At 37.9% G+C, this 24,748-nt stretch overlaps 1 long non-coding RNA gene across 6 annotated transcripts in view; it reads left to right on the forward strand.

Annotated features, from left to right (window-relative positions):
* LOC117671492 (uncharacterized) overlaps positions 1 to 24,748 on the forward strand; it is a 282,485-nt gene that overhangs the window by 133,343 nt on the left and 124,394 nt on the right. Inside the window, exon 3 of one of the 6 annotated variants that reach the window (XR_015731570.1) lies at positions 11,248 to 11,365. The exons of the other annotated variants lie outside the window; for them this stretch is intronic. This is a non-coding gene — a long non-coding RNA (uncharacterized LOC117671492). The remainder of the gene's footprint in view (positions 1 to 11,247; positions 11,366 to 24,748) is intronic. 6 annotated transcript variants of the gene reach the window in all.

Here is a 24,748-nt window from a genome sequence, read left to right on the forward strand (position 1 = left end):
CGGTCATTAAACAAATCCCACAATTAAGTGAGCCAATAGTTTACTATTGGCAAAGATTGTGGCAAAAACTGGAACTACCGTAAATTCTGGGTTTTGGGAAAACCATTGCAAAACGCAGTCACATTACTGCAAGCAGTGGTGGGTTTCACTTACCTTTGCTACTGGTTCACTCGCGTATGCATGCGCAGAGCGTATTTGATGATGTCCGGGTAGGTGGGCGGAGCCTCCTGCCACCGCTACTATTGGTTCACTCGAACCGGGATGAACCGGTAGCAACCCACTACTGACTGCAAGACACTGTATACACACACACACACACACACACTTTTTTTCCCTTTTTCTTTTCTGATAAGTATATCAGAACATTCAGGAAAGCCCAACATCCAAGAGCTATTGGATTTCAGTCCTTACTGAACATCAGTTCAGGAAATGTGGAAGGCACTTCATAGTGCCTGCAAAAATTGAATTGTTCAAGCTCTTTTGGGTCAGGTGACCTGACTTGGTATAATTATAGACTTGTGGCCATATCTACAGACACAGTCGAGATATAGAAAAGACATGGAAGAATATGGAATTCAAGGGGTACCACAACAATTGGATAGAATATTGACAGGCAAGGAAGAAATTTTTTTAACAAAAGCATATAAATATCTATTAGAGGTAGAAATGGAAGAAGAAATAGTGAAGCGTCCAATGATAGCATGGCACAAAATGTAGGCCGTAATATAAATTTAGAGGAATTGGAAAAATTATGGAACAAAAACTGCAAATTAACATTGTCGACTGCATATAAAAAAATCAGTACAAAATGTTTTATAGGTGGCATTTAACACCGGCGAGATTGGCTAAAATGTATGCAGATATGAAACCGGACTGCTGGAAGTGTAAATATAAGGACAGAACATTCTATCACATGTGGTGGCAATGCCCCAAAGCAAAGAAATATTGGAAACAGATAAGAAGATGGTTATAGGAGAAAACAGGAGTACAAACTGATTTTAAACCTGAATTATTTTTATTAGGAATAATTAAGCAAAAGATAAAGAAGCAACTCAAACATATCATTTTACATATAATAATAGCAACACGAATTGTTTATGCCCAATGTTGGAAACTTGAAAATATACCAGCCAACGAGAGGATTATTCATAAGATATTAGAATGTGCCGAGATGTATAAACTCATATTAGAAATAAAAGGCAAAGAAGAAACAGAATTTTACGAGGTTTGGGATAAGCGGTATAATTGGTTAGATCAGAGAAACAAAAATGTATAGAAATAAATGTAGATAACTGTAAGAGACTCATGACACACTACTCTTTAAAAGGCTTATTGTTATGTAAATTGGAAAAATGGAAAATAAAAATAATAAAAAAAGGCTTTATGCCTGGACGTTTTCTGATTTAATAGTTTATTCATCATTTAGCAGAATTATTGAAAATTAAAATCAATCTGTTAAGATTTTCCTCTTTTTTAAAAGAAAAAGAATAAAAATAAATTAGTAGTAATGTTCTTGTTTGGGGTTGTCCTTTTGAGGAGGAGGGGAATTGGTTATCAATTTTCTTAGCCTGGGGAAACACTTGGGCTATAGGTTGTTTTCATTAAAAAATTTCAAACACCTGATTTGTCCAAAGTCCTACCTTGATCTTCAGGACGTTATCCTGCTGGTACAGTGGGAGATGAATCAGATATCAGAATACATGCTGTACGATTTTCTCCTCCAATGGCAGCCTTCAAATAAGTTGTGAGTGTAGCAGGGGAGTCTTCCCTGTGAGCATTAAGGAAAACTGGTGCAAGGTGAGAGAAGGCGAGGTGACAACATCATGGTTAAAATCAAAGAAGGTCAGCTGTAGAGAACAACATGGCTGACCATGTGTATAGTCCCCAGGTCAACAAACAATCTATAAGAAATTGAAGAGCAATTCCATTTTCATCCTTAAAACAACTTCTAACAATATACATAGTCCAGCCTTATGTGGTAAATGTCTTCTTTCTTGAAGCTGGCTCACTCCCTTCTTCCCACAACCCATCTATGATTTCAAAGAATAACAGCTAAGATAATTTCTGCAAGTGCTAAAAGAGCCACAGAGATGACCTTGAGGAAGCTAGGCAAAGGCAGTGACAGTTACATAAACCAAAGCATACTTTAAGCCCAGGGAACACAGAAGCAGGAGAAAGAAGCTTAAAGAAGCTGGGTCTACCCTAATTTTTAGGGGTATAAGATGGAGGGAAGGGAAAGGAAGACACATACAGGCTTTCAATATTCATGCTGATTGGGGAATTTTGAGAGTTGAAGTCCACAGGTCTTAAAGTAGTTGAAGTTGAAAAATGCTGACCTATCATCAAAGAATGTAGTTGTACTCAGATGCCTGGAGTTTGTTGCCTGTCCTGGCCTACTCTGCAGGGCTGACACTCCCTTCAGGTTTACTGCTTTTGTTCTCTTAAAGAGGGATTGAAGTAATCCACTCTGTAGTCATAAAGTTTAAAAATATATAGATATACTTGATGAATTCTCTAGGAAATGGCTGGAATTAAATTATATTTATCTACATAAGATTATATGTATCCTTGTTTAAGAATACACTTCTCTCTTTGAAGGACTGCCCAGTCTAAAATAGAGAGGGGAAGGAGGGAGGGAGGGGAGGGAGGGAGGGGAGGAGGGAGGAGAAGAGAGAGAGAGAGAGAGAGATGGTAAGACATATTGTATTTTAGGGCAAAGCATTTTAGAATTTATACTTTAAAACATGCAAATATAAGAAAATCTGGGACCCCATTTTTTGTTTTTCAACAATACATAACTGGACATTGTATTTGTGATCTCTTTAATGGTAGTACATGAATACAGAGCCTCCAACGTTTAATATTTCTTTTCTTATCCTTTGCATTAGAAATTAAAAAAAATCATATTGCCTAGTTTTACTCTCCATCCACAATGCACATTCAGAAATGAGGGCGCAATCATTTCTGGAGAAAAGCTTCCAGTGCTTGCATCAGATGAGTAGAGAAGGGAGCAAAACAGCAAAGCTCTATTAGGCTCCTCACTAAGCAAAAGAATAAATCTTCTGATTATTGACAACTGGCTGTAGCCTTGTTTTAAGCTCTGAGTTGAGCTCTCTTTGCCTCAAATAACGTCTGACCATCTGACCCTTGATTCAGGTATGAAATTCAAATGTGGATTTTCTCCTTGAATTTGGACTCACTGATAACCTGGACTTAGTTTTCTGAAACTTAGATCAACTTTAGATGATTCTTCTGCTTGCTCCTATTTCAAAGCAAATTTTGCAGACAAGCCTTTGCTTCATTTACATCCCTTTGCTTCATTGTAAACTCTTTAGTCTTGAAGAAAAACTGATACTCTTCTGAGAAGCTGTGTGTATGTATGTGGCTGAAATCTGAATTAGGGCACAAATTTAGCTTGAAATAAAAGTGTACAGCTTCTGACTCTAGACCCACTGAAGCCTGCTAGGAGCCCAAAGAGACTACTGAACTGTGTTACTAAATTGTTGTTTCTTAATGCAAGAAAAAGATAAAATTATTAGACATATGACTAGGGAATTCCTTAATATAACTATATAAGCTATATTAAATTAATATTCAATATTGTATTGTTATCAATATTAATTTATTAAATGAATATGCTATTGATATATTAACTACATTACATTATATTATAATATATTACTAGGGAATTATTAATGACTTGGGAATTAATAACTAAATTAATATAACTGAAATTCCATGTCAATGAAAGGAAATGCATATTCTCACATGCTAGTTTCCTTCCCAGTGACTTGTATTTATTTAGAAGTATCCTTGAGACCTTTCCCTGAATTTTCATCATTCAGTTTTGTTTTGTTTTAAACCTCTTCCCATGTCATTTACAAGTACAGAAATGAAAGCAATGGAAATTTTTCTACTCAGTTGTTCCTTATGTGTTAACCCTTTTGTGTAATGAATGTCAAAATATTGAAGAAAATGACAAGCACATGAATTTCTATCTTTCTGTAATTTTATTGAAATTGTAATATATTTCTTATGGCAATTCAGATCATTTATATAGATTTCTTGACCTTATACTGCAAATATTAACCACTTGTTGTTTTAGTTCTACTTCTCACCCCAACATTTACAGTGGCAAGTTTTAATACGTCTTGATTTGGCTTGTATTGTTTTGGATAGCTTTTCCCTTCTCAGGCCCTCCCCCCCCACCTGTCATCTTACTAGTGTCCAATAAAGTTCAAATTAGTTGTTTTGGTAACAGTTCTGAGGTTTGGCACCTTTGCTAGGCATTCACATTCTGTTTCCATGCCTGTGTCCTTGGATCATTCAACTGATGTCTCTGGTTGGCGCTTCTGGTTCCTGTCATCCAGTGGTGGGATTCAAATTTTTTTACTACCAGTTCTGTGGGCATGGCTTGGTGGGCGTGGCATGGCTTGATGGGTGTGGCTTGGCTTGGCGGGCATAGCAGGGGAAGGATACTTTAAAATCTCCATTCCTTCCCCACTCCAGGAGAAGGTTACTGCAAAATCCCTATTTCCTCCTGTTCAGCTAGGACTCGGGAGGCAGAGAATAGATGGAGGCGGGGCCAGTCAGAGGTGGTATTTACCGATTCTCCGAACTACTCAAAATTTCTGCTACCGGTTCTCCAGAACTGGTCAGAACCTGCTGAATACCACCTCTGATATAAAACATATGGATTAAAAATGTAGCAATAGCAATAGCACTTAGACTTATATACCACTTCACAGTGCTTTAAGCCCTCTCTAAGCAGTTTACAGAGTCAGCATATTGCCCCCAACAATCTGGGTCACCATTTTATCCACCTTGGAAGGATGGAAGGCTGAGTCAACCTTGAGCCAGTGAGACTTGAACTGCCAAACTGCTGGCAGCTGGCAGTCAGCAGACATAACCTGTAGTTCTGCATTCTAACCTCTGTGCCACCATGGCTCTGGTATATAGTATATAGTAACATCAAATAAAAACACTACATAAACTAGAGAGCAGCAAGGCAGTGATTCAAAATATAAAACAATATAAATTAAAACAGAATTAAGTGCCAAAGAAAAGCCTGTGAAAACAGAAAGCTCTTCACCTGACATGGAAATGATGCTAATGTGGCTGTCAGTCAATCTTTTCTGGGGAGGGAATTCCATCAATGGGGTGCAAACTATCTCCTAGTTTGAGAAGGGCCTCATTGGAAGATGCCGTCCTCTGTTTCACTGACATTGGAAGTCTTACTTCCAAAGAATAAGGTTCATGAAAAAATTAACAAAAGCTTGCATGTGTTTAACGATCTCCTTGATTGTTTGTTTGTTTATTAATACTATAAGGTACAAAAATATACAAATAATAGTAGGAAAGATAGGGGAGGGAAAATGGAAGGGAAAAGTGTAGGAAAAAGGGGAGGAAAGAAAAAAAAGGTGTTGACTTCTGACTCCCTTTAGTTCAATAGAATAAGATGATAACATCAAACCTCAAATTTTTATTTTTACATAATAGTATAAAATAGCCATTTTTAAAACAACAAACCTATCTAATTGGTAAAACCCAAAATCAAAGTTTCATTTTTTTCCACCTCGAGAACAAAGTCTAGAAGCACTTCTAAGTAGAAACAAAAGTAGTTGTGTTTTCTCTTTGTCTAAAGCAGTTTAGCCCTCTCTGCTAACTTCGTCAACTTCTGCAGCCATACATCCATTGTGGGAATCAGAGTCCATATATATATATATGTTTTCTCAGGTTTTGTGCAAATTGCTCCTGGAAGCACGAAGCCGAGAACACCAGCCTGAAGATGACGAATGAGACTTCGTCGAAACGTCGCCAAGACACTTCCAATTTTATGTGGGAGAAGACCCGAATAACCAAAGACCTACATATATATATATATATATATGTGTGTATAGTTAATATTTCGGGTTTCTTCCCGTGTAATTGTGGATATATCCCTAAAATGGTAGAAGCGACGTTTCGGCAGAATCCCATCTGCCATCATCAGGCTTATGCCAGTAGTCATTTTGCACTAACTAATGACTACTGGCATAAGCCTGATGATGGCAGATGGGATTCTGCCGAAACGTCGCTTCTACCCTTTTAGGGATATATCCACAATTATACGGGAAGAAACCCGAAATATTAACTATACACACATACATACCCGTGAAAACTTACATAAACAAATATATATATATATATATATATATATATATATATATATATATATATATATATATATATATATATATATATATATATATATAACATCAAAGTTCCAAATTTCTGTTCCAAATCTTTTCCCATTAAACTCAAAAGAAAAGTTTCTGATTTCATCTTTATATTCACTTTGAGAATCTTCTGAATTAAGATGTGAATCCAATATTTCTTTGCTTTGTCACATATTCACCATAAGTGATAAAAGGTCCCTTCTTTACTTTTACATTTCCAACATTCATTTGAAATACGTGTGTGTGTGTGCGCGCACACATGAGAAGCAGGAGTGGGTTGTACTTACTTTTACTACTGGTTCACATCGCACCCGCACGAGTGCTCTTCTGCACATGTGCAGATCACTTATGATGATGTCCGGGTTAGTCGGCGGAGCCTCCCGCCGGTTTTACTCGGACTGGTTTCTTGTGAACCGGTCCGAACCGGGGGCAACCCACTACTGTCGAGAAACTCAGATCTTTCTTTCTCTTGCTGGCACCTCTTCTTCATTTTGGAAGAAAGATCCATCCTATATATCTCCAAACTTGTGAGAATCATGAACCACTTAATAAACATTTGAAGAATGTAAGGACTATCAAGTTACTTACCTTCTTACTATGCTTTCATCTCACAAGAGTTTGTATTCTTTGGAAAATAGGAAAATGATTACTTGTATTTGTATAGGCCTTCTAATTACTTCCATTTTAAAACAAAGTGTTTAAACTCAATAGTGTACCAAACATTCTATTACTTCTAATATATCATTACAAAGATGTTGGTTAAGAATGGTCTTCAGTAGAAATCCCTTAAATGCCAAGGAGCGAAATAGATCTCCAGCCTGTTTTTAGATAATTATTGTATTTTCTAGTACTTCTTTGGCTGCAGTTTCTCTTAATGCAGTGAAACTAGTTGAAAGTAAAACTAACTTTTAAAATGCTAGTTCTCACACTGATGCTTATGTTATCATTTGTATCCTTCAACAACTCAGTTTTCAGTCACGGATCCATTTTTGCAAACTACCATTCTGGAATTGCATATGAACATACAACAGTGGATTTTCTGGTAGCTTCTGTGAACTGTAAGTGTTGTGCGGACCACAATACGGAATATCCCTGATCTCCGTACTTTCCGCCGTGCCCTCAAGACCCTGATGTTCCAACAGGCGGGGCTAAACATATGAACATGTGAATGATTTTTTAAATGTTATCTAATTCTGGGTTTTATTTAATTGACCAAACTAAGTAATAATCTTAATTAGCAATTTTATGATGTTTGTGTGTCTATATTTTTCTTGACTGTACACCGCCTTGAGTCCTACGGGAGAAAGGCGGTATAGAAATATAATAAATAAATAAATAAATAAATTTGAACATCACTGTCCCATTACCTCTGTAACCCTCCTTGTTTTTCTATTAAATTTGTATGTATGTGTATATATGTATGTATGTATGTATATATGTATATATGTGTGTATACACACACATATATATATACATATACATGTGTGTGTGTGTGTGTGTGTATTTCTACCTCAGTTGGATAGGAAGAATAACGCTTAGATTCTGAGCAGATGTTGGTTTTATTTTCCACTATTTATAGCATGATTATAACACAAAATAGGAATAATACTAACAACAACATTTATGCAGTATCAGCAGGCTTTGATTAAGTGCTTGAGTATAAGAATTATCACAGTCCTGAACTAAGATTTAGAAGTAAACAAAATTGTCTTTTTCTTTCTCTTTTCATTTTAGGTGCTTTCTAAAAATATAACAAATCAAAGGAGAGAAAAACAGCTAAAGTAGGCAATAGCATTGCAAAATTGAGTAGAAGTTGATTTAAGAGTAAAGGGTTTTTAAAAAGCGCCAATATCTTTCACTCTAATGAGCACTCAAACATAAGTGGAGGTAAAAAAAAAAACATACACCCTCTAAAAGGTTGCTATAAGCAGAGAGGAAGCTGTACAAACAGAACGTGTTTCATATCATGGCAGGGGGTGTGGAGAATGACTGAATTTAAATAAAAAATCAAGGCAAAAGACATCAACACTGCAGCAATATGCATTAATTAAAAGAAGTTTGTTAAACTAAATTTGAAAAAAAAAACTTATTTAATTGTGTTTACCCAAAAGCCTTTTCTTCCTAATTTAAATAGCATAAACATCTGGACGAAAGCAATATTAGAATCATGGCAGTAGTCAAGCAAATCTTGTGGAAAATAATGAAATTAGATCCCTGGTGTTGTGACAAAGACGGGGCAGGATACATCAGTTCGATGTTAATAAAATTTCCATGAATGACTGAATACAATTAAGAAATTGTCAGTTGCGGCAATGAACTTTTGTAGCTCGTAGATGTTTGCATCATTTGATTATGCTGGCAATTTAAAATTGTTTGTTAGTGTCTGTGTTGGGATATTAATTATGACCTTTATTACAGCCCACAATTAAACCAGTCACACAGCAATGAGAGCTGCCGGCCTGGTGACAATAAATAGATCTGAACTGCTTACTGTGGAGAATGAGGGGCTCTGCCCAACATTAACCGATCCTGAACTTTCAGACAGGGAATTATTTGAAATAATTCAGGTGTTAGGTTTAAAAAAAAAAACCCCAAACAAATCAGTCCATGGAGAAACAGTCAGCCATTCTGTGATGGAAGCATCCAGGCCAATCTAGACATTGCTCATTATAGCGTGTTAAGTAGTCACCCATTAATGTCATGTTAAGAAATGGGGGAGATCTTTTGTTTTCTTTAAATGATTTTTTTTTTCAAGATGCCTAACAGAGGGAGATTTTCCTTTCTATCAGAGTTTCCAAACACAGCTTGGCTGGCCTAGTATTTAAGATAGAGTGGTAAAACTCTGATCTGGATCAAGAGTTGAGGAGTGGGTAAAGTTTTCAGAACTTTTTGACGAACCTTTGTATGGTACAACAGTAGTCCCAAGCAATATTTGAAACACACTCAGATATGAGATTGAGGTTGTCGGAGTTGGGTCTGCTTTTTATTTCTTCATAGTGAGGATCCCCTTTCCAAGAAATAACTGCATGAATGTGCTGGACATATAATTTTGGTCCCCCTTTTCTGTAGGACGCAATTGAGATCACACAATTACGTGGATGCATATTATTATATTGTCAAATGGACATCAGAGGTGGGTTTCAGCAAGTTCTGACCAGTTCTGGAGAACCGGTAGTGGAAATTTTGAGTAGTTCTGAGAACCGGTAGTAAAAATTCTGACTGGCCCCACCACCCCCATTTATTCTCTGCCTCCCAAGTCCCAGCTGATCGGAAGGAAATGGGGATTTTGCAGTAACCTTCCCCTGGAGTGGAGTGGGAATGGAGATTTTATCGTATCCTTCCCCACCACGCTCACCAAGCCATGCCCACCAAGCAATGCCATAGCCACCAAGCTACACCCACAGAACCAGTAGTAAAAAATTTTGAAACCCACCACTGATGGACATGATAGCTTGAGTTCCGAATGAGGCAAGCAGACATATCTCTTTGCCCATGTAATACAACTTCTCTGAGAGCTGCATTTCTCCCGCCTTCTCCCAAAAATATCTGTCCACCTACATACCCCACATGGAAGGCAGGCTCCAGGTTCCTTTTTGGAAATGTCATCATCCTAAGGAAACATGCATTTTCTGGGTTGCTCCTGTTCTTTGGGACAATTCCTACCCCCCCCCCCCCCGATAAATGGCATGTCTCTGCTTGCCTTTAGAAAAGCTGGCAAGACCTGGATTTCACCCCAGGCATTAGGGGGCAGTTGAATGAGTCCCATTTTGCTGGTTTTGTTATGCTGTTTGTTCACCACTTTATATTTATATATATTGCATATATTTTAATGTTGTGTGTGTGTGTGGGGGGTATTGGGTTGTTATTTGTTGTTTGTTCTTTTACACCGCTCAGAGTTACATTGTTTGAGTTGAATGTCCTTATAAGTCTACTTAATAAATAAATAATAAATAGAATATTGGGTTTTTGGGGGGAATTCTCTACAGTCTGGGCATGTTTTTTTAAAAAAATCTTCTACTATCACTGGATTAACAATTGTTGAATAGGGTAGGGAGTACATTTGCATGAATACAACAAATGCACCAACTGTGACCCTTCTTGAATCAATCCAACTTTGCTTTTCTATTCTTCTAGTCTGAGTAATTTCCTACCTCACAGTTTGAAAGCATGCAGATGCGAGTGGATTTATAGGTACCACTTTGGTGGGAAGGTAACAGCATTCTGTGCACCTTTGGCATATAGCCATGCAGCCCACATGACCACGGAAGTGTCTTCAGACAACACTAGCTCCTTCGGCCAAGAAACAGAGATGAGCGCTGTGCCCTCGATTTGGACACGATGGACAGGGAAATCTTTACTTTTATTCTGAATAAAGCAATATGCTCTATATTGATCTATCCCTTAGAAGTATCCAAACGCTCAAAATTCAACAGGTAGATTGCTCAATTGTGCAAGATTTGCCTATAGTGAAATATCTTCATTGGATGCCAATTACTTAGCAGGAACAGTTTAAATGCTTTGTGCTTAAGGAATCACTTCTCTCATTTCATATTTGTCTTGAGATAACTTTGGTAGGAGACCCCCTTTCTAAAGATGTTCCTGGTATTAGAGGCTTGCTTATCTGGCATAGAGGAAAGGATTCTTTTTCCTGCATGAGTCCCAAGTTATGCAATATATTCCACCAGCAATTATTTTTGGCCCTCACTCTCTCACCATTCAGAAAATCTATAGGATATATATACTGTCAGGATATATATATATCCTGTCTGTCTGTCTGTCTGTGTGTCTCACTCTCATCTATCCTAAGATATGCTACGCTACGCTATGCTATGCTATGCTATGCTATGCTATGCTATGCTATATAGATATTGTAGATGAGAGAGAGGGAGGGAGGGAGAGGGATAGAAAGAGAGAGAAGATATACATAGGATATATATAGAAAATATATCTCTTGCACCAGATTTATTGTTCATTGTAGCCTTCATTTTAATTTGTGTGGTGTTTTTTTGATCATTTTTGCTTTTGTTAGATTCTTCACATACTTGCTTGTGTATTCAAGCATAAGAGTTCCTCTGAAGCGCTGCTTATGAGAAGACTACTGCTATAATACAGAGGCCAAGCCGATTTTCCCAAGGATCAGTCCTTTTGTGAGTACTCAAAACTCCCTTGAGATTCTTCTAGCACATGAAGCGAATGGGTGATTCTATCAGGTATTTTTGACCAGGTTTCTTCCTGTACCTTCCTCTGAAACTATGTCAGAGATTAGCAGGAATCTATTATTTCAGATGGATATTCAAATTTCTCAAATAGGGAAGTGATTTCAGTTTGGCAGTCTTGGTTCCAGGGTTTCTTTTGGGGAAAGAGTTGAAGGAAATACCACTTTTCCACTGTCACCATTACTCCTTGCTGTTGTCCTAAAGCCCATAACACAGTGAGAACTGAAGAAAAGTGGATGCTTATATGAGGATGATAAATAGGCCACAATGGGAGTGCAGGTGAATTGGAGAGTGGGGAGGGAGAAGTAGACAGGCTAGTGGCATCTTGAAAGCTTATGACTGTTGGCCAGAACCTGACATGCTGGCTGTCAGGGTTCCGACCGATGCCCTAATTAAGTCATGAGCCTCAAGCCAAACTTCAAAAGAAATCCAGTTATTTATTAGGAGCGCTGTGTCAGCATGAACCAAGTGAAGCCAACTCTGACCTCACTTAGTTACCGCCTTGGCTCCTGTTTCCCCCCTTCCCCCAAGGTGTGTCATCAGTCACATTTGAATGAAGCAATTTTGTGGGCTGTAGAAGTCACTCCCTTTGGCCATTGTGGGTCTCCTTGGAGACAGTCTTGACAATCGCTGGCTGGAATGTGCTTTGTTTTGACTGATGTACAAGTTCCTTGATGCAGCTGCGAGACTCGGTTCCCCATCCGCCTGGCCTATGGCAACTTGAGAGCAGGTCAGGAATGCTTCATGAGTTGACACTGATATCATCACTGCAAGATGATTAAATTTGCCTAAAGACCTGGAAGCTGATGAGAGAAAAGTATCAAAGGCTGTTTCCAGGCATTATGCAAAGTGGAAATGCAACCCCTCCCCATATTTTTAATTATTTAATTAATATTTTTTATTAAAGTTTACAAATACCAAGCTAAAAACTAATACAAACTGAAACAATTATAAAAAATAAAAAGTACAGAGAAAAAGAAAAAATAGTATAGAAAAGAAAAAGATATATAAAGAAATGACTTCTCCCTTTATCAAACTATTTGAGTAACTTATCCCCTTCTCTGATACTTCAACAAATATTTCTTCTCATATCTCCTTTTATCTATCAACAAATTTAAAAACTTTATCCTTCAGTCCTAATCAGCAAATGCTCATTAAGAGTTGCCAGAATAAAAACATAAATATTTTAGCCTTAATCAAAATCTTCATATTTTAATATAATTTTTATCACCCTACAGGAAGGATTCTCGTTTCAAAGTCATATTTTAAGATTTTCTGGGCCCGTAGTTCATTCATCATTTTCCAAAATCTACTTTTCCAACAATCTTTTGCTATTTATTCCAAAATAATTTTTAAGTACTTAAACTCATATAGAACGTCTTTCATTAGGGATAGAAGGAAACACACATAGTATAATGAAACCTGTAGGTTCTTAATATTTCTGTAGGTTCTTAATATTCAGAAACCATTTCCAAAAATGCTTCAGAAAAGAAATATGCAAATCAGTATTGTTTTAAAGCCTCCAAACTGCAGTTTAGATAGAGATGGGCTTGCTCCAATTCCCAGATCTCTAAAACCTCCTGCTTTCTTATGGTCTCCTCATGCCACTTGGGGCAATCTCCTTGGTCTGAGGTGCTGATCTATACGTTGGCTCTCATTCTGCCAGGGTTGCCAGTCCCACTCTTATGGAGAATTTTCTTCTACTCTCTAAAGTTGCTATTTGCTGAGTCAGATGGCAGTAACTGTTTGACCTTGCCTGGGCTTGGAAGCTAAGCAAATATTGAGCCTGGTTAGTATTTGGATGGAAACTATCAGAGAATAACAGACTGAGAAAGAAAGAATAATCTGGGAAAGGGACACTAGAAACTACCCTTACACTGTTGTGATGAAAACTGCACAGATGTGCCCATAAAGTTACTGAGATGAGACCAAAGATTTTCCTTTGGTTGCTGCTTTATTATGTACTGAAATATAGTTACCTTTCTCTTTTCACATGTCATGGTACTGCTCAATTGAGACTTTTGAGGTGACTTTTGTCCACCTTAGAAACCTAACCTTCTGAGTTCTGCCTTCTCTGGGATTTTGAAGCATACCTATGGTAAGAACCTTAATGCAGTACAAAGCTATAGATCAGCTTGCTAATCATCAGATAATCAACAGCAATATAAAGCTTGAATTCAATAGTCAAGCTCAACTGACGGCATGTTCACCAACTTGCTATTAGGCAAAAAAGGTTGCATTTGTTGGACAAGAAAATATTTGCATTCTGAGTATTGAGAAAATACTTAGTTTCCAGTATTCTCTTTGGCACACATTTCTAGACCCTTTTTATGTTAGTGATAAAGCCTAAAATATGCTGGAGTACATTTTTCTCCCCTTAAAACATAAAAGAAAAAATACCAATCTCAGGCACTGTGGTATCAGGAATGCATAATACAAAGTTATGCAGATGCTGCTGAGAATTAGATTTGTTTATTAATGTCAAGACTTGATAACCTGTCATAAAATCAAGACAAGCCAGAACAATATTTACTGTGTAACTAAGCTCAAATTGCTTCCCACAGGTCATGTTAGCCTTTTTTTCCAGCAAAAAACAAAAGCATTATGACATTTTAAACAATTAATACCAACAAATTTAATTCCTTGCATGAGTTTCCACAGATCATCATTCCCCTTCCTCAGAAGTATCTGATGTACATGCAGTCTCTGTGTTCACATGATATGTTTATCTATGCTTCCTATATATCTATATATCTAGTCATAATTTATTCAGTAGAATTTTGACATAGTACCATAATCTAACAAAGTGGACTCATTTGGTGTAATCTGCTTGTTGTGACCCAAGCCCAAGTAGGTAGTATTAGATGCAAACAGTTCCAAAACAAACAGACTTTATTAGAGCAGCTGAGAATTAACTCATTCTCAGTGTAGTCCAAACTAAAACAAATTCTTCATAACACAAGTTCTTCAGTCACCAACCTTGATTTAATTAGGCAAACTGCCAAAGGCTTCTCTTGGCAAAAGTTCAGAAGCAGAAGACGCCGACCAGAGATAAGTGCAGCAAGACAAGAACAAGTCTATCAATGTTGTTTTCTGACAAAGAGCCCAAGAGCCATTGCTAGTCTTTTAAGACTAATGGGAGGGGCTAATCATCCCTACTCCTGAGTTTAGCTACTCCTGAGTTTAGCTGAGTTTAGTTTAGTTTAGTTTTAGTTGCTCTTGCTTTCTGGCAGCTCTTCTCATACATGTACTAGGAACAGGCTCCTCCTGTTCCTCTGCCTCTCTACTGTCAGCCTCTGGAGGCTCCTGAGTTGGCACCTCACTCCCCGATGGCCCTGGCCCCATCTCTGCCTCTGACACAGAGCCCTCATCCGGGCCTTCCCCAGCCTCCAGGACTGGCCCATGTTCTTCCTCAGCCTCATCGCTGTCCGAGAATGAAATACTGTTTATTAATGTATTTGTCCATCCATCCATCCATCCACCCACCCACCCACCCACATCCATCCATCCATCATCTATCTATCTATCTAACTATCTATCTATCTATCTATCTATCTATCTATCTATCTATCTATCTATCTATCTATCTATCTATCTATCTAATGTGTATACTGCCCATCTCACCATTAAAGCAACTTTGGTGACTTAATCTATTCTGCTTTCTCATTCTTCAACTCTATGAGCTCATATGAGCCTGTTGATCTATTTTTCAAAGTTTCATACATGTCTTTTTGCTTGCTGTTTATTGTAGACTTAGGAAGCACACCCCACTCTAAACTGTGCAAACTACCCCCTTATTTTCAATTTCATTTCCAGACTTAAAGTATTCAACTTACTTAATTTGTTCATAGAGAGAAGCCATTGTTAATTAATTGAATGTGCCATAGAATGACCAGATGTTTTTTAAAAAACATTTTTATATGATGTAGAATCCATTGGCACTAAAATTGCCTCCTTTACAAGACTACTTAAAAGTGCAAAAGTATTGACTTCCGGTTGGTGACTCATGGTGTTATGGCGTGGAGAGAGTGATCGCTCTCTCCCACTGCCATTTAACGCAACGCTTTGGGGACCATTCGAGGCGTGGAAGCCTGGAGGGCTTCGCGGATAATAGTGGGGCTTCGGTGAGTCAAGTGGTGGAGCGCAAACCCACCCGGCGTGACCGATTTCCACTGTCAAGCTAACGGGGCGTGTCTGCCTCTTAATGGCAGACCTGAAGCCACGATAGCCAACAAGAGGGGAAGCAAAGATTCTGGGAAAGAGAGGCGAGTACACCAGCAACCACTTTCTCCAGAGTGCGCTTGAGATCGGAAGATCGGATAAAGCTTCGTTGGCCGGGTCGGAGTGGAAGGGCTCAAAAGAGGAAAAAAGCGGCGACTGAAAGAAAGGAGGAGGATTGACAGCTAAAAAGATCGCAGACAGGCTGGCAAGAAAGAAGGAGGAAAGATCGGCAAGCGGACCAGCGGCACTACCTTTTTGGATTTAATTTGCTGCATAGATCGAGCTCTAAGGACATGGGGGAAGAGATTCTGCTGACTGGAGAGGAGAACGACCGGAAATTTAGGACCGGAAGTGCAACCATACTTGATACCAACGAGAGGAATAACGAAGAGCCAGAGAGGAAGGAAGGAGCACCAGGAAGAGAACAACGGAATAATTAAACTTATTTTTTACAAGGTGTTGGAGATCCTGAAGAAGCGAGAAGTAGAAGGGTGATATTAAATCAATGTACTTTCTTGCATAGACTCTAATAAGTGTGGTACTTGAAGGGACTAAGAAGACCTGAATTTAAATCTGTATTAATACATATTGTTATTACTTTAAAAATAGTCTAAGACTACAATATATACATATTTCTTCTTCTTTTTTTTTCTTTTTCTACACATTTAAAGTATTCAAAATATTTATATAAGTATTTAAATTATTCAAAGTATTTATATATTCAAAGTATTAAAAGCAGTAATACAACATAGCTAATTAATATATCTAAATACCTGTATAGACATATTAGAACCTATTATCTTCTATTTATTTACCTATTTATATACCTATCTATATACCTATTTATATATATATATCTATTTAACTATTTACTTATTTATATATCTATCATTTATTTATCAGCTACTCTTTGTGTCTTGTTTTTCTATTTTTCATTGCTGTGAGCATAGAGTGGCTATTGATTGACTATTGATTGACTATTGTGTTTAATATTACTAAGGATTAACTTTATAAAATAGTGATTTAATTTATAACATCAATTAATTAAGGGTCTACTGATTGGACATTGAGTATTAATTTATTGATTATATATATTGGTATTTTCTTTCTAAGAATTGAGAATCTAATTAATTGATAATTAGGAGTTGAGCTAAATTAGAAACACAGCTTTCAAATAATGATTAGTCAACAAAGCTAAGTAGTGGGCAGCATAGTGGAGAAAAGGTCGATTATACCATTTCTACTTGTCTTGTAAATTGGGAATATCTTAAAAAAAAAATTTTCTTTTCTTTAGTACTGTTAAACTAAGCAAGGGAAGTCAATTAGTGGATGACGGTTTGGAGGAACATAGAAAGGATAGTCAAAGAACAGGCGAAAGTGCTTAGGGAGATGACAAGTTTTGCATCCACTGTGGCAAAAACAGGAAAGAAAGTAACCTCCAGCGTCTGAAGTCCCACAATTATAATGTCATCCCCTGCAACCCAAAAGTCGATGGAAGGGCTACCAAAAATTGAGAAAACATCAGTGATCCCAACAATGCAAGTGATGCAGGCATCATTAGCAATGATTCAAGAGACAATGCTCTTAATGCAAGAGAAAATGTCTAATAATCATCAGGAAATGAAAACAGACATACAAGGCATTGACCAGAAAATGGGTGACATACAACAAGCCATTCTAAAGAATGAACAGAGAATACAAAAAATAGAATCTAAGGTGGAACAACAAGAGAAAGATTTAGAGACAGTAGATCAAAAATTAATGGCCCAGAATAGGGATCTGGAGGAATCGATTACGCAGTTGGAAATGGATAAGGCCTCTTTCTATCTGCGTTTCCAAAACGTTACAGAAGACAAGGACGAAAATTTAGGACAAGTAATGGCGGAATTAATAGCGGAGGTGCTCCAACAGGATCCAAACGACATAATAAAAGAATTGGACGAGGTGTACAGAGTACAGACGAATTACGCTAGAAGGAACAAACTACCCAGAGAGGTACATATAAGGTTCGCACGAAAGAAAGTTAAGGATATCTTTTATAAAATGGTAAAAGAAGAACCGATTAATTATAAGGAAAAGGAGGTGATTGTCCTGAAGCAAGTGCCGAGGAGGGTGAGAGAACAACGAAGAGACTACAGATTCCTGGCCACACAGCTGAATAAAAGGAATATACTTTTTAGATGGACCTTGCCGGAGGGTATGCTGATTACCTGGCAAGGGAGGAGAATTAAAATAAATAGTCTGGTGGAGGCTCAAGAATTCCTTGACCAACTGAGAGGGTCAGAAGACGAACAAAGTAGCAAAGAGGAACTGGAAGCTGCTACTACAGAAGAAGAACTCACCCAAAGAAGATCCCAAGAAGAGGTCCCGACGGGGAAAGAGAGCATGGAGGAGAAAGAAAAGGAAGAGAAAGAAAGTAGTGAAGCAGGGAAGAAACAAAGACCTCAAAGAGCAGTTCGAGCTAATACCAACCTCAAATTTAAGTAAATCAATACAAGGCAACAAGGATGGACGATTGGAAAATCCTATCGATTAATGTAAATGGACTTAACGATCATAAAAAAAGAAAAACCTTCTTTAACAAATTAGTTATACAAAATGCAGACATAGTCTGTCTTCAGGAGGTACACATTAAACAAGAACACATAAAATATTTGGAACATAAAAAATTGGGGAATCTTTATACCTCTTTAGCCATGAAGAAAAAGAGAGGGGTGGCACTATATATTAGAAAAGAGATGAAGACAGAACTGAAATATGCAGACCCCAAAGGTAGATTACTAATTGTTGAAATTGAGAGGGGCAATTCGGCAATATTAATAGCAGCGATCTATGCCCCAAATAAAAATTTGAAAGAAACAAAAGTATTGTTTTCCTTTACTCGTGACTATTCAGTAATGCCTCATTTGTCCAAAAAACAGTTTTTGGTTAAAAATGCTCCTCTGCCTCTTGTTCAAACTCTGCCCTTCAATGAGATTGTGTTTAATCATCTTCCTCTTCCTTCTTTGAAAAGCATTTCTATTTTTCTAAAAAAATGGCTTATACAGTATGTGATCAGCCATGCTGCCAAGGTACCTGAACTATTCTGAAAAGAAAGAAAGGGCTTCTGATCATCTGTGCAGGAAAAAAACATATGGAGAGAATTTTTGGGGGATTTGCTAAGAAGAAGACCAAGGCTCTTCAAAGATGGGATAGTCCCATGGAGGCACAAGAGGGAGGGGAAAAAATCCATGGGGTGGTGTTTCTCAACAGTCAGAATGGCAGAAGGGATGTCAAATTTCAACTGTGGTAGTAGAGGGCTGCATATTTTACTCCTCCATCTTCTGAAGGATTTATTAAGTATTCAAGGTTAACTTGTAATTTGGTCAGTTTTCCATTGTTTAGTTGTTTCTGTTTTCACACATTGCAATCCCATTTTTCCTTACCCTGGGGATATACAGATATATACAAATGCTCAGATGAACAACTGCTGCTCCTACAAAACTAGACTTGCAGATTTGCATCTTTTCAATCAGGATGTCAAACTCGATTTCATTGAGGGCCGCATCAGGGTTGTGTTTGGCCCTGGGTGTGTGTGGCCAGGGTGGGTGTGGCCAGCTTGATGTCACTCATGTTGGGGGCACCTGTAGTGGCCCGAGTACTCTGCCAGTGAAAACGGGCTCCTGAGCTCCATTTTCGGCTGCGACAGCTTCCTGCAACCCTCTGCCAGCAAAAATGGAGCTCGGGATGTCTGAAAGCTCCATTTTCACTGGTAGAGGCACCACAGGCTGGTCCTTTGCTGATTCTAGGGTGGCCCATGGGCCAGATCTAAGCACCCCGTGGACCGGATCCATCCCCCAGGCCTTGAGTTTGACACCCCTGTTTTAGATGCACACTGAAAGATGCAGTTGTCTGAAGCCACTTAACAGGTCAGAAAGTGATCTTGTCCTCTCTAAGAAAGCAAGCAGGGCCAGCTCCACCATGAGGAAGAGCAACAGCAGTTTGTAGGTGGTATGAAAGGACATAATGTTAGTTATTTAACTTACTTGAGTTACACCTAATTGCAGCATAAAAGAAAGCAAAATAAGTATTTATAGACTATACTAATTCATCTACCACCATGGATTTGAGAAATTGGCATCTTGAGTTGTATATGATTTACTCCACCAAATCAGGTGCCAAAAAGTCTTGGATCAGCTTTGCAATCTCTGGGCTGTGGTGAGTGGTAGGCCAGCTCGCCTGCATGCTTGCAACTTGTGCAAGTTGAGCTGCATGCCTGTGTGGAGGCGCACCAGCATGGCACTCACACAAGTTGAGTTGCACAAATGCCCACTGCTCGCATTGCCTGGTTCCCCTCTCCCGCCTCTCCTCCAGGCTGCTAGGCTGCAAAAGGTGAGGACCGCTGGCATAGACAACTGTCTAATGCAGTGTTTCTCAACTTTGGCAGCTTGAAAATGTGTGCACTTTGACTCCCAGAATTCTGCAACCAGCAGAGGTTGGTACAGAGTAATATAACATAGCTGGCTGAGAAATTCTGGAAGTCAAAGTCCATGCATCTTCAAGTTGCCAAGGTTGAAAAGCACTGGTCTAATGGGTAGGACAAATATCTGCACTCTATGCTGGTACTAGTTGGGAAGCAATTTTGCATTCTCTGAAAGACCTGATGGTTTAAAATTGTGAAATTGAAAATCGAATTTGGAGTACTTCCATTGGCAAAGGCACAGTTAGGAGCAAATGTCATACCATTTTAAAAATTGACTCTAATAAGTAGCATCAGGTTTACCACTGTAACTACAGGTGATGGTTTGAATTTATCTCTTATCTACCAGTTTGATTTCATGAGGGCAAATCAGGAAGCATGATCAAACTCTATGATATGGTGAACCTCAATGAACTTTATGGACCTCCTTCTCCTCCTCATCATCATCAACCATCATTTCTGGAGCCTTTGTCTAAAGCTCACAGAAATTATCCACTACTTTGAAAGTGGTGCTATCCTAGTTAAAGAAACACTGTGATAATATGCTTAGATGAGGGAAAACAGTATCTTGAGAAATGGGTTTAGCCTTCCATGGGAAAATGCATGCATATATTGGAAGCTTCCAATGAGCTGATATTTTTTAATGCCCTTGTAGAGACACATTTCATATGCTAGGAAATTATATTTATTGTACATGTTTCTTTGTTTCATCAGTACCCAGTGCAATATAGTATAAAAGAAAATTAAAGGTTTTTTTCTAATAGAATTTATAGCTCATATATAGATTATCAGTATGTATACTGATGATACAGATATATTATATGTTGGAGGCAAGAGAAAAAAACAAACAAATGCTAAACACAAACAAAACAATATCATTAATACTTTAACTGTGGTCCATCTGCAATGAGTTTTTATAAAAAAATGTTTTCTAGATCAAACATTGATGAACACCAAATTAAATCTCTCTCCCTCTGCATTTAGTAAACAGCTGTTGTTGGTCAGCAAAGGTGAATGTTTGCTTGATGGCAGATTGCTTGTTTGGTGCACGCATGTTCCTTGTCTGGTATTTGTCAATCAGTATACTTCTATTTTGAATATCTTGGCTTCTCTTAAATAGACTTCTGCATTGCCATTAATCAAAACTAAGAAACAAGCCACAGGAGCTGTCTGTTGTTCAGTAATGTTTATGAATTCTCTGCCTCGACATGTAGCTTACACTGGAAAAATTTTGCATCTGAGGAATAGAGGAAGATCCAGAACCTAGTCAATCAACATATTTTATTGCAAATCTCTATATACTGTTCTGAATATATAGTTATCCATTGAGAGTAGGAACTAAGTAATTGCAGGCATGACCTTCTTAAAGTAAATTTCAAGCATGAGTTGCTTCAACAGATGGGCTGCATATAGATTTAATAAACAAATAAAAATAAACAAACAAATAACAGTGATGGAATACTTAGGATTGGGACTGTTGTGTACAAGAGAGGTATGCCTGACCTATTATCCTGTGCCCCTGTGCTTTGGTCTCCCTGTCAGACCTGGAAGCCATCTTTTACATTTGGGCCTTCAGGTCTGCCACATTTAGTACTGTGGGAAATTGGGAGGGGGGATTGTATGGAGCATGGGTGATATGTAGTCATAATAACATTCCTTTCTCAGAAAGTCAAGGCCGTATTGCCCTGCACCTGGGAGGCTGGACCTGGGAGGCATCTCCAGTTGGGACAGTGCTTTGATTGGGTCATGTGATGGACTTGTGGGTGTTGGGCAGGGACTTGAACTTTTCTTTGGGTGGGAAAACCTGGAAACTTTCAGATTTGGGTTTTCCCAGATGTGCCAATATGACATCTCTAATAAAATGGAACTTTGAGAAAACTGAAGCCTTAGAGTCTTCTTTCATTGGGGGTGTTACTTGGAACCCTGACACCCACATTTGATTAAGATTTACTATATCTACTATATGAATTTGGCATAGAAGTGAGCAGGAGAGAGAAAGTTCAATTTCCTCCAAGGGACCATTTTTTCCAATGCAAATATGTTTGGAGGGCTATTTTTCAGAACTTTTCAAAGTGTGAAAGGATAATTCTGTGCGATCACACAACTCCTAATTTTCATTCGTTTTAGGCAAAACAGATTACAAACACCATAAGAAATACTGGAACTGTGCTTTATTGGTATAGGCTATAATAACAGAATTTTGAAAGCCTGACAGCATTCCTCCATACCTAAAAGAATCAAACCAAAGCAATTTTAAGTTTCTTTCTCATGCTGCCTTGTTTTCCTGAACTGACTTTATGTTTTGCAAACTGCCTTCATATCTTCTCCAAAGTCATTTCTGTCAAGAATTATACCACCACAGCCAGTATCTGAGGTCTAAGCTCAGTAGTTTCTTCTGGGAGTTTAGTTTTGAACAACAGGACTCTCAATGAAACTGCCATTCATTATCAAAGCAACATCCAATCTTGATGGTCATGAGAATCCTATTTTGTCGAATCTAGTCATCTTCATGAGGAGCTGTCCATGGTACTACTTTCTTGTTTTGACTTTGACAACTATTATGTGTATGACTTCTATTATGTGTATAGCTCAGGAAGAGTCAAATATTACTCCAAACCTTCCCTATGAGCTTCCAATCTCTGTTTACCTGCCAACTGTTTTTGCTTAGCCAATATCAGGGGATATTACTTTATACAAAATAATATGTGATGCTGATCCTCCAACATATAAGTGGAAAGTGTTTAGGGTATTTTATTCATGTCTTTATAGCTACCCCCTTATGGGTCATTGGAAGCAGGACTCTGATCCTTGCATAATTTGTGTTGAATATGTATTGAGATTCAGAATGCCAACAAATACCTGTTTATTGCTCCAGCTCATGTATTGCAAATACATATGCCTTGATTAAATCATTTTAATTAACCACAGCCAGGTTTTATTTCGGTGTGATGCCTTCACATTGTTTGCATAGGTACGGTGACATTCAGGTTGCCTGATAAGTGGTAAATAAAACTGTAGGTCAAACTGTACTTGTATGTCTTTCCAACTATTATCACTTCAGCTTTTGAATAACATTTATTCCATAATTAATGGTTGTCAGCCTGTAATTTTCCTCTCCCCTGGTCATGACTTGGAACGCTTCACATTTTTCATTAATTTTCACAGTGTTTACAACATATACATGCAGTTATGGTTTGTGTGTGTGTGTTTATGAAAACACAATTTGTATTTTGTTTACTATTCTGCTCAAGTTTCTTAGGAGGATATGTCAGGATCTCATCTTTCTTTTTAAAAGCCTAACTTTTACTTATATTGTATTTTTGCAAGTATTTTCTTTAGTGTAATAGATGTATTATTTTCATAAATATTCACATAAAACATTTTTTGAGAATCAGAATAGTCAAACAAATGTTACATATGAAGAAATATGAAATTTAGTGAATAAAGTGCAAGGAGAATATGGTGCTCCCAAATGTAGTTACAATAGTCATTACCCTGTACCAGCATACCAAATTTGACATTTGGTTGGAGATGATGGGAGAGGCATGGCACTTCACACCTATGGAAGCCAATAAGTTGGGGGAAGCTGTTGAAGAGCGGGAGGGGAAGCTGACAAAACTTTAGCCTGATGAAGACTTTGGAATCCAGCCTTCTATCCAGTCTGTATGTCTGTTAGTGCAAACCTAAAATTGGGATGAATTATTGGATTTTATATTTAATGCTCTCTTTATTCACACATGTCAAAGATCTGCATGTTCTTTTTAGCTGAGTTCTTTTTGACTGAATATGATTTGTTTTGGGAGTGATTTGGACTTGTGTTGACTTGAACTTACTCTGGGTTTAAAGAACTTCCAATTCATAAAGCGCTTCCATCAATACTGATGGGGCATGTAAGCTTTATCCAGAATTTCAGTGGCATATTATGAAGATAGGACATGTGAAATTCAGCAGGGGTCATTTACAGTGTTCTAGGGCAGTCATTTTTAGCTCATTGCTTCCCAAATATTGTACCTCCAGAGAAATCTGCAGAATAAAGCAGTTTTAATTCACAATATTCTGTGCAAATAAAAGTGGTGGCTATTAGACAATCTAGCAATAGCAATAGTACTTAAACTTATATACCACCTCATATTGCTTTACAGCCTTCTCTAAGAAGTTTACAGAAGCAGCATATTGCCCCCAACAATTTGGGTCCTCATTTTACCGACCTGGGAAGGATGGAAACTGAGTCAACCTTGAGCTGGTCAGAATCAAACTCCCGGCAGTAAATAGTGAGTTAGTGTGCAATACTGTATTTTGACCACTGTGCCATCACATAGAGTTATACAGATATTATTCACTACCTGTGTTCAATAAGCAGACCCTGCCATAGCATGGGAATAAAGCTAGGAAGAAGAAGAAGTTTCAATATCTATATTCACTCTTGCTCCTACAGTATTCAATATAGCTGCCTCTTCCATCCAAAATCTTTTGTTGAAGAACACCTCCACCCCACCTCACAAATAAATCAATGTCCTCTGCGTGAAAATAAAAATCTTGAAAGTGCAACTAATATTCTCCAAGCTGACATGCATGGAGATATGTGGGAGCTGAATTCTCCAGCCAAAATGGTAGGTAGGTAGGTAGGTAGGTAG

Source organism: Pantherophis guttatus, chromosome 1, assembly GCF_059756535.1.
Source record: "Pantherophis guttatus breed Tessera chromosome 1, ASM5975653v1, whole genome shotgun sequence".
Classification (NCBI taxonomy): domain Eukaryota; kingdom Metazoa; phylum Chordata; class Lepidosauria; order Squamata; family Colubridae; genus Pantherophis; species Pantherophis guttatus.